Source organism: Brienomyrus brachyistius, chromosome 12 (genome assembly GCF_023856365.1).
Source record: "Brienomyrus brachyistius isolate T26 chromosome 12, BBRACH_0.4, whole genome shotgun sequence".
Taxonomy (NCBI): Eukaryota; Metazoa; Chordata; class Actinopteri; order Osteoglossiformes; family Mormyridae; genus Brienomyrus; species Brienomyrus brachyistius.
Window position 1 is genome coordinate 12,096,984 of NC_064544.1, and position 19,074 is coordinate 12,116,057.

The following is a 19,074-nucleotide window of genomic DNA, read 5'->3' on the forward strand; positions in this document are numbered from 1 at the left end:
CCTCCAGGGTTTCGGGTTGGAATCCCACCTTTCATGTCCTCTCGTGGGTTTGCCTGTTTTCACTGTGTCATGTGGATTTCCTTTGGGTACTCCAATGTCCTCCCACTGTGAGCTGAGCTCACTGGCATCTCTAAACTGCCCATAGCATATGCCTATGTGTCTGTCTATGTGCCCTGCGATGGAATGGCATCCCATTTAGGGTGTACCCTAACCCTGTGCTGCCTGGCATGGACTCCAGGCTCCTCTGTGTCTCTGACCCGGATAAACAGAAAATGGATGACGTGTTCTTTCCAGATATCTATATATGCTTCTATTGGGCAGAATTTCCCATTTGCGGTGCTGGAGGACCAGTCCACAACACATTGGGCAGATTTCCCTGCTCAAACAAACCTTATTCAGCTCATCAGCTAATATCCAGGTTTAGGAGGTATGCTTGAGCAGGGGAATCTTCTTCTAAGCACTTATGTAAGTCGCTCTGGCTAAGGGCGTCTGCCAAATGCTGTGAATGTAAATGTAAATCTGTAAACCGTGGCGTAGCCTGGCCCTGCAGGATCAGATTAAGGGAATCTTGTTGTAAGACATCAAGAAAGAGGAGAAGCGTTTTACTTTCGTTATGGATAAATTCATCTCTGAGAGACCATTAAAGAGGGGAGAAAGAAACCTCTATTGTTTCAAGTAATACAGTACAAACTAAACATTATGTACTTCTGTTATTTATTTACTAAATTTAACAATACTGAAATACTGACTGGTATAGCTTTTACATTAGTCTTTGTAAAATTATGGGCATTTAAAACATATTATGTAGTTATTATGGGAGAACAGTTCCTTGCATAGGAACGCATTGCTTTGAGAATTGTTCCCTGAAAATGAGAGTATAATTCAACCATCCAGGTGTTTCGGAATTGCAGGAGGTTCGGTTTTGTCACATGGAAGACATATTCATCGTCGTTAGAATTCATGCAACACAATGCGGAGAAAAATGAAGAAACCGACCGAGAGAGATGGCAAAAACTCACCACACAAAAGACAAAAAAAATAAATAAAAAATTAGATGAGGCAATTAAAAAGGCTCGAATTGAACTAGAGCAGCATGCAGGTAGGGGAAACGAGAGAGTGTAGCTCGAAAGTGTGGCTTCTTTAGGAGGTAAGCATCGGCTGTTCTAATATTAGCTGCCACTTGAGTCCATCGCTGGGGAGCTGCAGACCAGAAAAATCGAGATTTAGAAATGGAAGAATGAAGAAATGATAAAGGTGGTAGATGATAGGGAGCATATGGGGGGAGGAAGATAGATGAGTATGAGGGGCATCTGAGTAGTATCAGGCCTCAGCCCAAATCTGTAATATGATGCTTTTCTATAATAGGGATCAAAACTGTGTTTGTGTCATATAGGGCCAGTGCTGTAGCTGTGTTTCTCAGCACTGTGATGCTGACGTCTCTGTCTCCAGGGCAGAAGCTGCCGGAACCCAGGGAGGAAACGGTCAAGTTGGTCTGTGACTTGATGAGATGGAACAGCCAGTGTTTGGTCCTAGAGCTGACGATATTTTCTACATATTGGTACATTTAGTGAAAGCCAGCGTCCTACAAAACCTTAAATATTTGATATTTAAATATATGGTTATTTTGAAAAAATTTGCTGAAATGACGCAGGGTGCTAAGGAGGTGCCATATGTCAAACCTAATGATATTTATAGCTTATAGCACCCCCTGGTGGAAAGGAGAAACATGTTTTTTTTTTTTAATTAGGGTTGTGAAGGTTACTAAGGTTCACAGGCAAGTGAGCCCAGAAGACAGGTGAGTAACCAACAGGACCAAAAGCAGGTAAATAAACTCAAAGAAAAGGAAAACAAAAGGCATAAGGATGGACTCATTCTGGGTATGTGTCTGTTAGGGGAGAAGACATTTTCTTCGGGAGTAAGAGCATAAGATGATGTTGTGCTGTGCTGTGTCGTGTTGTGCTGTGCTGCGCTGTGTTGTGCTGTTTTACACATGCAAACATGAGCAACACAGCACAACACAGCACAGCACAGCACAGCACAGCACAAAACGGTCAAGTGCAAATCTTCATTCATTTCCTTAGATCATGAGGGCAGAATCATTCCAGAGAATAATCCGTGATCAGCGTGGGGGCTCTGTGGGAAGCCTCGTCGCCGCGCACAATCTCTCGGGCTTTCAATGGCGCCTCCGCTGCACGTTTGGAGCTTCTCACATTCTCCTGTGTCGTGTGGGTTTCCTCTGGGTTCTCTCATTACCTCCCACTGGCCAAAAACACAGCTCACTAGAAAGAAAGCTCTTCTTTTATGTGCTTTTATTTTATTTCATTAATCTTGGATCTATTTTTGTTGTTCTATTTCCATTTTTAATATTAATGCCTAACCCTATATGCTTTTTATTAATTCCCTTAATTTTTATTCCCAATTTTATGTCTTCTTTGTAAAGTGTAATATGAGCTCTATAAATAAAATTGCCTTTTTTAATCATAGTGTGTGTGTGTGTGTGTGTGTGTGCATAGGGCTGTGCATACCCTTCAATAGCCTTCTGTCCCCATCCACATACACTATGCACCCTGGTGTAGTCTCACCCTGTGATGGATGAGTGGTTATATGATGCATGCATATAAATCATACAACTCGAAAACCTTCATTATCTAAGCCATTTTTAAAGAATTTTTCTCATATTGGATTATAATGCCACTATTAAAAAATATATATATGCCAGTAAAGATCTTTTTTATGTAAGGAAACCATAAAACTGATGCACACTGATTCAGGGTGTGAAAATTTGTGAAAAGGGGATATGACATATAAATAAAGGGATATGACATATAAATAGAGGATATGAAATATAAATAGGGGATGTAACATATAAATAGAGTATATGATATATAAATAGAGGATATGACATATAAACAGGGGATATGACATAAATAGGAGACATAATATATAAATAGTGGATATAATACATAAATAGTGGATATAATACATAAATTAGGATATGACATACAAATAGGGAATACAGCATATAAATAAGGGCACGACATACAAACAGAGGATATAATACATAAACAGTGGATATAATACATAAACAGTGGATATAATACATAAACAGAGGATATAATACATAAACAGTGGATATAATACATAAACAGAGGATATAATACATAAACAGAGGATATAATACATAAACAGAGGTCTCCAAAGCAGACTGCTCCCACTTGTACTTTATTGTGCTCATTACCTGATTTTATATATTGCCGGCAAATTGTGGTCACTTTGTCAATGTCTCATTATTTCTGTCCTTAGCAGTGCGATGGCAATGATTAATTTCTAACAACCAATAAACAAAACCCTGCCTTCCAATTAATTAATGGCAAAAAAAGCTAATGTGTATGGCTAAAATATTGTTTTTATAAGTGAGGATAATGGAATCCATGGCATTTCCTTTTTCCGGTTATTATCTTTTTGCTGATGCTCTCATGTCACTCTCTGGTGTACCAGGACGACTTAACATGGTCCCTTTGATTAAATATGAAATACATGACTGCGCTCAATAGGTCAGACAGCAGAAGCAGTTAAAAATGCTGCACTCTTGACCAGAGAAAGTTGAGGTCCATATCCTAGGAGGACCCTTGTGGTCACATCCTAGAGCTTCATTTTAACTGCAGATACGCTGAGACGTTACTAACAACACAAAAGAGCGAAAGCGGAACAGCTTTTCGATTGGCAGCTCACATGAAAGCATCAGAACGTGAAGGCCCTATCTAAATTTTGCTTTGTTTAAAAGAGTATGATGTAGCCATGTGATTTTTTCTTTGAATGCTTCTCCAAATTGAATCATTGTGCTTGAAAATACATTAAAGAAACATCTATAGGACATATATTCAGTAGTAATGAGAGCTTAGTTTTTAGGTTAAAGCCTGTATAGAGGGAATTCAATTAACATGCTCAGATTCAAGTATAAATTGCACAAAAGCGCATGGGTAGAAAAATGTTCTCACAGAAGTGGGAAACATGTTTTTTTTCAGAGAGACAACCAATCAGATTGTAGAGGAGGAGGGTCCAAGCAACTAGAGGAGGTGGGACAAAGACATCTGAGTGGTTAGACCTGCTTCCGTTAGTTGCTTGGATTCACCTCCTCTACAATCACATTGGTTATCTCTCCGAACCAATAATTTTTCATTCTGCCCTCTGAACACTTTTATGTAAGACTCCCATGAGCTGCATAAAAGCCAAGGAGGATAGCTCAGGAGGAGTCTCTACAGATGGCCATGGGAGCCATTTATAGGATTTTCCTCCGTTTTTCAGTTTTCCTGCAGTGTTCCAATGATTCCCCAGTTCAGCTCGCTTCAGCTGAAGACTATAATCTGCAAAATCCGCAGGCCATTACCCTGCATGTATCCACAGGCATGTGGTTGTTATCATAAAGGGATCTTTTGCTGTTTTGCACCTACAAGTTACTGCAATAATTCCACCTGGGCCACTATCCCTGCCTGCATGTCACAAAGAGGTTCCCTGGCTCGCGGCTTGTGTGGCTTAAGCGTAATACCATTCGGATTTCCGGCGCCACAGCAGGTGAAATTTGTGTGATGCAAGCAGGCGATTTATGACAGAATGGGATGCCAAGCAGCCAGCCCACAGACCCACCCCGCCTGATCGTGCACGTCAGCCGTACGCGCTGAGGCTGACCAGTTTGGGTGCATCCCTGCATGATCAATAGGGAGCGTGCTGCCGATTCCAGCCGTGGGCACATATATTTCCTTTGGGAATGCTGCGGTGACAGACAGACAGTGGATTTTCATTTTTTAAAAATAACTTGGTGAAATGTGATTACTGCTATAACATACCTTCAGGAATACTGAGCGGGGAAAAAAAAAAACGTAAAAATTATCGGGGAGAAGCTATTTAGAGACTGGAGCTGGCAAGGGATCTCGGAATGAATTCAAACTAGAAAAATATTAAATACATAAGTAAATCACCACGCATAATCCACAGTGCATTGTTTTAAACATCACACTTAAGATTTGGCTCCATGAGCAATTCTACACTCTTAAATTTAAAAGTCTGACAGTCAGTATTATATTTTTTATTATATAATAATAATTAAAATATAAACAACGGAAATGATACAACACTTGGGAAATTTCTAAGAGAAACAGCACCGTTCTGTATTTTTCTTGTCCTAAATGTGGAAATGGTTGCTGTCTTCAGCTGCCCACTTCTGTTCCGATGAGCTCAAGGATTGTTCGAGTTGGATATGAGGCCGAATGCGAGACAGATCTATCCTGGAATCCAGTGAATGTTCTGAAGCCCTGCTCAGGAAGATGTGTGGACTCAGCAGCAGGCTGGGGATCTAAAGCGGGCAGGTCCAAGATAGAGAATCCCGAAAAAAAAATCAGACTCGTCGACTGTCCCAGATCTCAAACCAGAAGTTGCATTGAGTGCTGGGCCACATTCATGCGTCAAAAAGTCCACAATCATCACTGTTTCCAAACTCACGAAAACCCTTTACAATGATAATGGATATTGCATAACCCTTCTGCAGAACCCAGTGTGACATTTCAGTTTAAAAATAAAAGTGATATTTCGGTTTCTTTCATGCATTTTTACATGTAGATATTCACATGCATTCAAGCAGCCTGGTAGCATACTAAATGCAATCCAATTGAAATCTTCACATACATGTTATAAAACACCTTCATATTACTGGCAGCAATTGAATCTCACATCACCTTACAATAGTCCATCAAAGCTGATTGAAGATAATAGGATGATGACATGATAATGATGGTTTTCGGTCTGCTCTGTCTGAGGAGCGTCTGAGGAGCGTCTTCGCAGCAGTCACGTGTCCGACCTTGGAGTTAACCTTCCTGTATGGTTCCTCTTTTCAGATTCATTAATGGCGAGGACAATGTTAAACCCCCTGGTCTCTCTCTGAATGGAAACTGTGAGATGGCACCCCTGTAGCAAACATAGTTGCATTATTTTTTTTGTCGTAACTTAACCCCTAGCTTGCCCTTTGCGAAAAAAAAAATCAACGAATTCCTGTGATAGTTTCCTCGAAATAGGTACATGTTTCCGAATCTTAACCAAGATTATATATATATTTTTTTGTCCAAATGCTGGATCCCTTTCATTCTTTATTTTTAATTCGTTATCTCCCTTGATAAAAGCCCCTATCGCTTCCAGTGGCACATGTGAAAAGTGTTGTCAGTCAGTTGGCCCCTTATCTGTTCCTGCACCCTGTTGTAGCCTACCCTCCCCCCACCCCCCTGAGCTTGTTTGGACTCAGGTTGATTAAGAACACCCCCCAGACACAAAAGAGCAAACACACTAATCAGATACAAGTCAAGAAAAATGACCTCTCCTCACACCACCTCTCACCATTTTTTCGCTCCATTTTGGGGGAGAAGGGGTATAATGGCAGGGAGGTATAGATAAGGGGTGGATGAGTAACACCATGTCGAGATGGTGAAAGATCAATGGAAGGCGTTTTTGTCGTCCTGAAGTTTAGCGAATAATAAATTGCCCTCAATCATTTAGCGTGACTCTCTCACGCCTTATGAAATTAATCATTTTGTCTGTATAGAAAGGAAATAGTAGATTTTCCTTTTGAAGGCCAGTGTTGGGTATTTTAGGTCCGAAAGCTACGAATCCAAACCGAGGTTTTGTTCCTATCAACCAGCTGAGTCCTCTGTTACTGTGACCCTTTATGCTGAACTGGTTGGTAGAAACAAAGTCTCAGTCTTTGAAGCGTCCAGATTTGAAGCTTCCGGACAGGAAATGAACAACACCATGGAACGCATCTGTTTTTCACCTACGTATTTATTTTCCAAAGTGAGTGCATTCAGGGTAAAAAACAAACAAACAAAAAAAATAATAAAATACCAGAATGAGTCATCTCAGAATGACCATGTCTATTATCATTATAAAACCACAATCATGTTTCATGGAACTCTACCTACATTTCCTTGCTGTTGTTCTGGGGGATGTTCACTCCATAAAGGCCCTGAAAGTCAGCTCTAATTCTGATGACCTCATACTATGAATAACAATTATCCTGGCCCATGATTCTGTGTATACATTGGATTTGAGAATAAACATATCGGAAGATTAGAGGATATGCATATCTGATTTTTAAATTCAGAACGGTAGTATAAGAATACTTATTTTGTACTTCTTAAACACTATGAATCCTTTGTAGTAATATGTTAGTCACACTGAGTAGAGTTCCAGAGCAAACCATTCTTTTAATACCACTGGTTGCATATTTAGACCAATGCATACAATATTTACAATCACTATCTGACGTGATCTGCAGTTTCAACAAGCTGTCAAATGTGAAACACGACATTAAACTTGCTGCTAAATAAGTGGCAACTTCTCACATTTTTTTGCATGGTTCTATGCAGGAGGCACACAACATTTTTCTTAATGTGAATGAAATATTTATGTTGGGCAAACAGAACAAAGCCACCTTGAAATACATGATTCAAATGAAGGGGGGATACTGAGAGCCCCCCCCCCGCCCCCCCAGAATAGCTAAACATTCTGATACTTAATTATGGAGTTTCCTACAGGTACTCTGGTTACCGCCACAGTTTTGCGACATATGAAGGTGATTCTGAGCTGCCAAATTATTTGTAGGTATCACTGTGTGTGTGTGTGTATGTAGATTAGGCTTATATTACATTGTGGGGACAAAAAGCCCCCTACCATGTAATGAGAACCTGTTATTCTGAGGCGTGGGGACCCATTTTCAGGTCCCCACAAAGGTCTGTGAATGCAATCAAAAAAGTAAAAATTTTAGGTTTTTCGGCCTCAGTGGTGACATCACACAACCAATGCCGGTATTTGAACTAAAAACCTCCTGATCACAACCATGACATGCTAACATGAGTCACAAACTGCTTACAAGTCAGAAAGGAATGTATGTACAGGAGTCTTCCCATCTCTGCGGTTAATAATAATCGATACTTTATTGATCCCCGTAGGGAAATTGTCTTTACGCCTCCCACAACTTGCTCTTTTTTCATAGAGTAAGTTGTCTGCGAAGGGCTGCCACCTGTAGCGGCGCCCAGGGAGCTGGGGGTTAAGGGCCTTGCTCAAGGACCCGCAGGCTGAGGCTGGGTTACTGTCAGTAGTTTCAGTAACCGTGGTTTCAATTATCCGAAAGAAAAAAAAACTGGGGGCGGCATGGTGGTGCAGTGGTTTGCACTGTTGCCTCACACCTCTGGGACCCGGGTTCAAGTCTCCGCCTGGGTCACATGTGTGTGGAGTTTGCATGTTCTCCCCATGTCATCGTGGGGTTTCCTCCGGGTACTCCAGTTTCCCCCCACGGTCCAAAAACATGCTGAGGCTAATTGGAGTTACTAAATTGCCCGTAGGTGTGCATGTGTGAGAGAATGGTGTGTGATTGTGCCCTGCGATGGGCTGGCCCCCCATCCTGGGTTGTTCCCTGCCTCGTGCCCATTGATTCTGGGATAGGCTCCGGACCCCCCGCGACCCAGTAGGATAAGCAGTTTGGAAAATGGATGGATGGAAAAAAAACTGTAAATTGCGTAACAGTATATTTCTTCATTGTTCTTTCATTTTTAAAAAGCAAGATTTTCATTCCATCATCCCTTGATTGATGAGATTTTTTTCGTTTTTTTAATCGTCTCTTGAGAATCTCTTTCATTTGAGAGAGTACAGTACAGTACAGCATTGTATAATAATTGACGTGTTAATTAATGTTGGTATTGTCTTACTGGGAGTAATTTATCAGTAAACTATCCGTGGTACGTCTTGGAACGTATCACCTGTGGGAACAGGGGGACTACTGTAATATTTTCTACAGATTATTAAGACAGCCTGCGGGATTTTCCCCTTGATCCTAAGTTATGTCATTTGTATATTATTCGTTGTTATCTTTCCTCCCGATACGATGATAGTGCCTTAGGGGTCATTGCCAGAGACAGGGCGGCAAACCGGCGCGTTCGCAACAACATTTGGGAAACAAACGAATTGCTACTGCCGCCACATGAAAGGAACACCCCGAAACGAGCACGCGCTGTCACCGACGTGACTCCGCGTCTCTAAAAATACGAGCGAGCTGGCGGCAGCTTCACAGGCTGTGCCGAGACGCGCAGGATTTTAATTTGCTAATTAAGTGACGAGCAGGCTTCCTTTAATAACACTCGAAAAATCACAAGACGCCGACGCGCCTCTCTTGGCATGAAAAGGATGTGCGGCTCTCGCTCCCCTTCTGTTAATCTCTGTCTTTCACTACCGCGGGGCCGTGCGCATAACAATAATTTCTTCATTCGCTAAACGCCGCCTCGCCGCTGCCGTCCCGGCGAACCTCTCGCTTTAATGCGTCCGTCACGTGTGGAGCGCGCCCGCGGAGCGCGTGAGCTCTCGGTTAGTGCAGGACACCGTGGCGGTGATCTTGATGAGGCTCCGGTGCTTTCGGCAAAATAGCGGTCATACTGTTCCTCTGGAAATTCATGCTGACCTTTTAAGTGAAAAATGACATGCTGGTGAACTAAATACAGATGGAGTCGGTGCTGCAGAAGATAACGAGAGGCCTTGAACACATGGACAGACATGCCTGCTAAGTGGAGCCTTTCAGCATGTGCTGCTTTGAGGGAAACCAGCCTAACATGAGTGGATCTATTATGTCTTAACATCTCAACAAAGTCAAACATTAATCATCGGCACACAGCCGCGAAGGCAGAAAGATGGCGGCTAAGAAATAAATCAATTTTATGAACAAAATATGCAGAATGAGTTGTTCTTCTTCCAAAGAAATTAACCTCTATAACACCTACACTCAACGGCCATTTTATTACATAGGCACAAGCAGCCTGATCCTCCAGAAGAGTAAATCATTGTGCTGCAAATGATTATATACAGCATGTAGACAGTCAGGAGTGGTTCACGTACTATCCAGCTAAAATGCCCCATCTAAGTCATTTTTAAACATTGCTGGTGCCAGACCTGCTGGTTCCAGCACCTCAGAAACAGCCGCCCTCCTGGGAGTTTCACGTACTACAGTGTCTGGAGTTTACAGAGAATGACGCAATGAACAAAAAAAAGTACAGTCAGCAGCAGTTTTGCTGCCCGAAAACATCTTGTTACTTCGCCAAAGCTAACAGGAAGGCCACAAGTGCAAAAATAACAGCTCAGTACAACAGTTGCGTGCAGAAAGGGATCTCTGAACACCAAGCTCATCAATCTCCGAAAGACTTCTAGAGAACCAAAGGAATTCCTTTGTGGTGCCACTTTTGGATACCTAATAAAGTGGACACTGAGTACAGACGCAGTAGACATGACAGTGCTGCAGTTTCTGGTTTTTATTGTGTAACTATTTTCATATCATTGGCAATTTATATTGCTTGAGTACTTCTTAATCACACAAGAGCTGAAGCCTCCTGCGATGTGTAAATGACAACCAGGTCTGTGTGACGTATAAGTAATCCCTATTCCATTCCTGATATGTAAGAGAACTATTAGCATATCGCCAGATGTTCTAGGAACCCCGGCATCCGTTTTCTATTATTGTCATTTAATCCGTCATTTGTCATCCTGTACTGTCTCGTCTCATTATGCACACTTAATGTGATGTCACATGCAGTGTCATCTTCATGCGAGCCCTTTGACGGGGGCTGTCCTTAACGCATCAAACGATTTACACTGACGGATGTCAACGATAAACGGTTGCCATCATGGTGCAAGTATCTAGCTGAGGATTGTGTACCGGATTAAATGTCGCAAAATGTGCCTCTCCCTTGAGTTTTTTCGAGGAACTTGAGGTATAGCTGAGAGCTTTGCACTGAAGGTACATCTCAGGGAGGCCTAGCGCGGCCTTTAATTACGCTGCGGGTCCTTGTAAACAGGGCTGTCGGCGTGTGCCTGGCACTTAGGCTCGACAGCGATTATCGGCGACCGTAAAATTTACAGGCCATCAGAAACCAATTTAATGCCCTGCCTTGATGTTATTTTAAAAATGCACGGCATTAATGAAGCGCAATGATCAGTTCGCCGCCCGCGTTTAGGAACTGCAACTTTCGAGTCAAACGCATCGCATTAATTTGGTGCAGGTAAGAAACAGCACAGTAATAAACTGCCTCAGCTTGGTCATCAGTCTTATCTCAGCGGCTTTTTTAATTAACACGTTAATAAATGCCGCAGCAGATTTAATCTACTCTGACATTTTCGGCTAAGGGACGGAATCTGATACGGTGCAACAAATTTGTCACTCGTTAAATGTGTTGGAGCTGTTGGATATCGTGCATTACAGGGCCGTTATTTATTTATTTTCTTCTTGGGGTAGGGGAGGGGATTACCGCCCAACGAGAAAGATTTAAAACTTTCAGTTCGCAAATTATCCGCAATTAATGGCGTGTTTGCACAGGTGCTGTACGTTACGCCCGATTGGGCCGATCCGCGGGTCAAACAGCTGACAGCGCTCGGTCAGCGTGATGGATTCGGGAATTGGATGGGGCATCAGTCAGCCTCAGATTGGTTGTTTGCCCGTGTCTTGCATTTTGCTGAGGGAAGGAGAGTTTGATTGCCTCGGCTGTTCCGCACATCCATTCTCCGGCCCTGACAACGAGACGCACGCCTCACGCGCAAAACGCTGGCCGACACCTCCGCGGGGCCCAGCTCTCGCCGTGACATCACAGAGGTGTCGCTTCGATTTACCCACAGTCCTCCACAGGTTTATTAGCGGAAACTCGCCACGGAAGACGTTTCGGGTACAGCGAAATTGCAGGCGAGAGAGGGGAATTTCAAAGGAATGGAGAGAGACTGCAGAGTCATTGGATTTAGTGAAACACAAGAGCACATCATCCTTTATGAATACGCTTTGTTGGAAAGAATACAGGCTCAATATGAATAAAAACGAGGCCAAAGACAGAATTTTCCCTGACAGTTCGCTAAGGGTTCCAGATCTCTGTTGTAGTATTTATAAAGACCTAAGGTGATTACTGTATGACATTGTCATATCTGCTCTTTTGAATATAATACTTCAAATTGTAGTTTCAGGACAACACAATGGAGTACAGTTACAATAGATCGACCAAGTGCAATACGATGTAATTGTTTATATATGTGCATGCAGATGATATATTTTTATGGTTTCCTGCTCCACTGTAAATGTCCTGCTTTTTGTACACAGTGTTACACAGAGTCATCCAGTTGGTTGAATTGTTTAGGAAGTGTAACAAAACATTGGGGCACAGAGCGGAAGGAGTAATGCACTGAGCTCCACGCGGAAAGACGCTCGCGGATGAGCAGACAGGAGCGCAGACGGAGCGATCCGTCTTCATACAGCCCCTGTCAGAGAGGGACACGGCGCGAGGTCAGGGTTTCTGGGTAATGGCAGTCGGAGCGTGGCAGGCAGCCTGGGTGAGGCTTCTGGCAGACAGACGCTTCATCTCGGAGTCAGAAGGTCAGCTGAGGTCCGGCTGCGTAAATGCTTCAACTGGTCCGGTGTCAGAGCCTTCCTGCTTCAGGTTAACAAAAGAAAAGGTGCCTTGGTTTATCTGCAAATGGTCAAACAAAGCCAGAATCTGGCCTGAAATCTATAAATCCAGACACGGCATAGAAGAACCAGAAGCTCCATAAAGGAGGACATCATTCTCTCTGCTGCGTGCCTCCATAATGTGCATCCATATTGCCCTTTTCCTTTCTATACACACAGAATTGAACTCAATTGACAGCTATACATCTATAATAATTACAGACGTTTCCCGGATTACAATGGGGTTACGCAAATCTATCATAAGGTGAAAATATCGTAAGGCAAAAAACGCATTTTAATACAGTACACCTAAGCTAACAAACATTATAGCCTAGCCTAGCCAACCTTAAACACGCTTAGAACACTTACATTAGCCCTCAGCTGGGCAAAATCACAAACCCAAAGCCTATTTTATAATAAACTGTTAAACGTCTCATGAAATTTATTAAATAATCATACCCATCGTAAAGCCAAAAATATTGTAACACGGACCATCGTAACCTGGGGAGCATCTGTGAATGAAAGGAGGAGGGGGGTAAATTAAATGTACATTTTAACAGAGGTAGATATTTCAGCTCCAGATAGTAAAAATCCAGACCAAGGTTTTGTTTCGTCCAACCAGTTGAGTCCTCTGTGACTGTGACTCTTTACACTCAACTGGTTGGTTGAAACAGAATCTTGGTCTGGATTTGTACTCTCTGGACCTGAACTATCCACCCCTGCATTTTAAGTATGGTGAGTGTTATGGAGGCATGAATTCCACCCCCATTCAGCATCCCGGGAGTTTGCATGTGTGGACGATGAGGTGTGGGGGTCTCCAGTGTTTCTTCCAACAGTGCAGAGACACATACATTTATCAAAAGCCACCTCTAAGTTTCCCTTAGCTTGTGACTGTGCCATTTTTCAGGTACCCATTTGGACAACCTCAATTTTGTAAGAACCTGTGAATGCAATCAAATAAGATAAAAGGCCAAAAGTCCTGTATTTTGTTTGGTTACTTATGGTTATGATTAGGGCTGTGTAGGGGTTAAGGTTGTCATAGTTAGCGTTAGCATTTTTCCCATAGAAATGAATGAGCAGTCCCCATAAAGATATGTTTACCCGACGTGTGTGTGTGTGTGTCCTGCTTTATGCCCAGTCCTGGCTAGAATCAGCTCCACACTCATCCTCACACTCTTTTGTAAGATGGATTTTACTTATAATGAATTTAACGCATCTTGCTGAGAACCATTCGTAGTTTGTGTTACAGTTGTTATAAATATTTTCATTTAATAGATTTTTTTTTCTTCAAATTGCTTCTTTAAGTAAAATGTCCAAAGTCCATTTGATTAGTTCTGCTATATTCCTGTCAGATCTCCTGACTTTCAGTGGCTCAGCCACCAGTCTCTTACCCCCGGCCTGCTCGTCACTCTGAACTGAAACACTTTCAGTTGTTTTCTCAGATCTAAACACAACATGACCATCAAATCGGAAGCATGTACAGAAATGAACACCCACCTAGGGCGTTTTATATTTATTTGGGATGATAATTATAACATTAAAGTATTTTGCCCTTAGATGGGTTGGCGCCCCATCCTGGGTTGTTCCCTGCCTCGTGCCCATTGCTTCCAGGATAGGCTCCGGGCCTCCGTGACCCAGTAGGATAAGCGGTTTGGAAAATGGATGGATGGATGGAGTATTTTACCCTTAGATGGGTTGGCGCCCCATCCTGGGCCGTTCCCTGCCTTGCATCCAAATAACCAGCGACCCTGAATATAGGACAAACAGTTACATAAAATGGCTGGATGTCATGATATTTTCTAGAGGCACAATATGCTAAACACTGAGAAGAAGGTGTTGGATAACAGTACAGAATCTGCGGGACAACATTTCATCCCTAAGCTGAGTGAACAGTCCAACGCTTGGGCCCCTCGTTTAGGGACGTCACGCGCATGCCAGCTGCACCTATAGCCACAGAATTCCCTTTGTTGAGGTCTGTTAAAATAACAGGCTGATTTGAAGGCAAATTGTCTCTCGTTTCCATAGAAACAATAACTCGACGGACGAGAATAACGTTGCTTCATTAACGCGGTTTCTCAGGTGTCTGTCCTACATGGCACTGTGCTCTGCATGGTAATCTACGTAAGCATGCCATCTTGGCACCGAGCGAGAAGCTTAGCACCTGGGTTCATCTACCACTCACATCCCACGATGTTGTGGGAGGTCACTTTGGACAAATATGTGTACAGGAAGGCAGACACCCCATAATCTGGGTCATTATTTTTCAGTTTTGAAAATTTGCTCTTGGGTTACATTGGTACCGAAGCTACTAAAATCAGAAGTCACAGATATCTGTTGACAGTCCTATATTCTACATTCAGAGGAATAAAGGCTGGAATCGTCAGCAGTTGCCACCGCATTTGCATGCCAAGATTCTTTTGCGCCTAGACAAATTCCCACAGAGAAAACAAACTTTCGGGCCTAAGCATTGGAAAAACATCCATCTTCTTTCCCAGCGCGACTGATTTGCCAACTGTGAAAGAAAAATCACACTGTATCATGTCGCTCTATTGTTTTGACGTAAGTAGGGTAGAAAAGACATTTAACAAGTTCCCTTTTGGGAGGTAGAGGGCTGTGGTTTTTTAGCTGTACACAGTATACTATGTCTCATTTCACAAACACCCTCCCCCCAAAAAAATATCAAATCTTGGCAGATTCTGTCAATCAGTCACACCTGAATAAAATATTTACACAGAGTATCTACCAAGACACATATTGTTGTACTGTCTAATAGAGGCTTTACAGATTGTGACATCTGACACTTGCGTGCTTATATGAGTGTACAGTCGTGGCCAAAAGTTTGGAGAATGACACAAGAATTGTTTTTCACAAAGTCTGCTGCCTCTGTTTGTCATAATCTCCAGAATGTTATGAAGAGTGATTACATGAATTGCAATTAATTGCAAAGTGCCTGTTTGGCATGAAAATGAAATTAGTCCCAAAAAACCCATTTCCACTGCATTTCAGCCCTGCCACAAAAGGACCTGCTGACATCATGTCAGTGATTCTCTCGTTAACACAGGTGAGAGTGTGGACGAGGACAAGGCTCGTGATACCACTCTATCGTGCTGATTGAGTTAGAATAGCAGACTGGATCTTTCAAAAGGAGGGTGGTGCTTGAAATCATTGTTCTTCCTCTGTTAACCATGGTTACCTGCATGGAAACACATTCAGTCATCATTGCTTTGCACAAAATGGGCTTCACAGGCAAGGATATTGCTGCTAGTAAGATTGCACCTAAATCAACCATTTATCGGATCATCAAGAACTTCAAGGAGAGAGATTCAACTGCTGTGAAGAAGGCTTCAGGGTGCCCAAGAAAGTCCAGCAAGTCAATTCAACTGCAGGATTGGGGCACCACCAGTGCAGAGCTCGCACAGGAATGGCAGCAGGCAGGTGTCGGTGCACCTACACGCATAGCGCGATGGAGGATGGCCTGGTGTCAAGAAGGGCTGATATTCTGCAAAAGCTACAGGGATTGGACTGCTGAGGACTGGGGTAAAGTCATTTTCTCTGATGAATCCCCTTTCCAATTGTTTGGGGCATCAGGAAAAAAGATTGTCTCAAGAAGAAAAGGTTGAGCCCTACCATCAGTCCTGTGTCATGCCAACAGCAAAGCATCCTGATACCTTTCATGTGTGGGGTTGCTTCTCAGCCAAGGGAGTGAGCTCACTTACACTTTTGCCTAAGAATACAGCCATGAATAAAGAACGGTTCCAAAACATCCTCTATGAGCAACTTCTCCCAACCAACACTGCCATTACAACCAAATGTGAAAATCACTTATACTCAGAGCATGTGAAAGTTACTCACATGCAAAGTATGTGAAAGTCACTTACACTCAGAGCATGTGAAAGTTACTTACATGTAAAGTATGTGAAAGTTACTCACACCCAGAGCATGTGAAAGTTACACACGAGCAAAGTATGTGAAAGTCACTCACACCCAGAGCATGTGAAAGTCACTGATACCCAGAGCATGTGAAAGTTACTTACATGCAAAGCATGCAAAAGTTACTCACACCCAGAGCATGTGAAAGTTACTCACACGCAAAGCATGCGAAAGTTACTCACACCCAGAGTATGCGAGTTACTCACACACAAAGCATGCAAAAGTTACACCCAGAGCATGTGAAAGTTACTCACACACAAAGTATGCGAAAGTTACTCACACACAAAGCATGCAAAAGTTACACCCAGAGCATGTGAAAGTTACTCACACACAAAGTATGTGAAAGTTACTCACACCCATAGCATGTGAAAGTCACTCACACACAAAGCATGCGAAAGTTACTCACACCCAGAGTATGCGAAAGTTACTCACACACAAAGCATGCAAAAGTTACACCCAGAGCATGTGAAAGTTACTCACACACAAAGTATGTGAAAGTCACTCACACGCAAAGCATGCGAAAGTTACTCACACCCAGAGCATGTGAAAGTTACTCACACCCAGAGTATGTGAAAGCTACTCACACCCAGAGTATGCCTTCATTACCATACATTTTTAAATAAGACATCAAACAGTCAGACTTTTCTATAGAGAGAGCAGCCATCTTGGGTACCCTGTAGAGGGAAGAGATGACCCATAAGGTTACACCCTGCCTGTGTGTTAACAGGACCCAATTACCAGGCTATACAGCAAGAGCAGTAACAGTTTGTCCGTGGTCAGTCTTGCTGGCCACCGCACATTATCAATCTAGGCATTTCCTTCCCTTGGGGATCTGATAGTTTAGTCTGTCTGAGTTTTTCCCAACCTTGTCCCTTATGCTTACTTTTTCTCACATTTCCTCTCATCCCGGTTTTTATCTTCATTTTTTTTCAGACCTCAGCAAATTTCTAACCCACTCCTGTTTCCTGTATTTGGTAAAATACAGTGGTTGTTTAAATAAACATTTTTTTTTTATTATTATAGTTGCATTGTTATCTCTTTCCCCTGGTAAATAAGTTATCACATGCTTACATAGTAAGTTATCATGTGATTATATCATATTATATGAACAACATTAACTGCTGAATACTGTCATTGGATGCATTCATTATCTCTATTTTTATGTAAAAGAAAATTCAGTTACTTCAGTATTTTAACTTAGAAGGGCATTACATGGTATAATTTAATGTCACAACTTGTAATCATCGATTCGGTTTTCACACAAGTGATTATTGCACTGAGTCCCCTGTTTCCTGCCTGTCATCTTTCACAGGAATTAGGTAGCGTGCCATAACCACACATATTTGTTTTAAGGCCTTCATTTCGACCTCCATTTTACTGCAATTAACAATCCCTAAGGCCAAACCACTCGCGTCCACAAAGAAGTGAAAACTGGAGAAACAAACATTTTTGCACTTGCGGTTTTCAATTACCAAGGACCCACCTTGGGAGATGGCCTTACACAAAAAACACAGTCATTCAAAAAAAAACAAGGTGTTTGTTTTGTGGGGACATCTACAGAGCACCGGCGTCCACAAGACAGATGAAGCCCTCCAGTAAATCTGCACGTTGAAAGTAACATGTTCTTTAACAATGGAGGTAGGTTTCAGAGAACCACTGCAGGCTTATCGCACACGATTTTATTTTACCAAATACAAGTCCTTGTTGTGGAAAATGGGCACATTCTTTACGTTATAGAACTGCTTGTCCTAAAGAGCGAGAATCATCATTCAGAGAATAAATAAAAATGGCCAGAAATGTAACAGCACATCTTCTGCAGCCGTAAATGACTTCCAGAAAGGGGAGTATCTTTTGGTTTTTCTCCCGCTGCTTCCCAAATGGTTTTGTAGTCACTTACATTCTCTCTGGCTGCTTCTTTCCCGATTTTACATTTGACTCAAAAACCAATACAATTTACTGAGCTGCAACAAAGCCGTCTCCATACTTTTTAATCCCCAAATACAACTGATAAAGGAGCACAAAATACCCTTTGAAGCGTGTCCTGCAATTCTGCTGGCTTCAAAACACAGGTAACATGAAGAAGGATAGATCATTCTCCCAGCAAAACAACAGTAGGTAACTGGTCCAGGTCCCCAGAGCACTTGTGCAGTTAAATATCGGAGCGCGGCACTTCGGTATTTTGAAAGTGCACCTTTTTTATATTGACGTTGGCTGCTGGATGTCTAAATCGGGATGATACGTCTAGACCGTAAACTCGCTCATAACATCTGTGTGCCCTAATGCCCCAGAAAGTAGTACTGGCCTTGTGTCAGGCCACATAGGAGCTGATGCATGACCTGTCTCAGACTTTGTTGGTTCACAGGGCCTTGTTTAAGCAGAGCTTCATTTAGAACCTGCTTAAATTTGAATTGTGTTTCTTGGAGTAACCTTGAGCATGTGCTATTAGCTGATAAAGCAGGGATGGCACTCAAAACCCTGTAGAAGATTGTGTAGACTGTGGAATTTTGCACATGATCAGGAAGGGAAGACAAATCAGGAAGGGCGGAACGGAAGGAATGGATGGAACAAAGGACTAGGAGTGCAGGGAGGGAACACTGGGGGACAAGGAGCAGAAAAGGGCGGAACGAAAGGACGAGGTG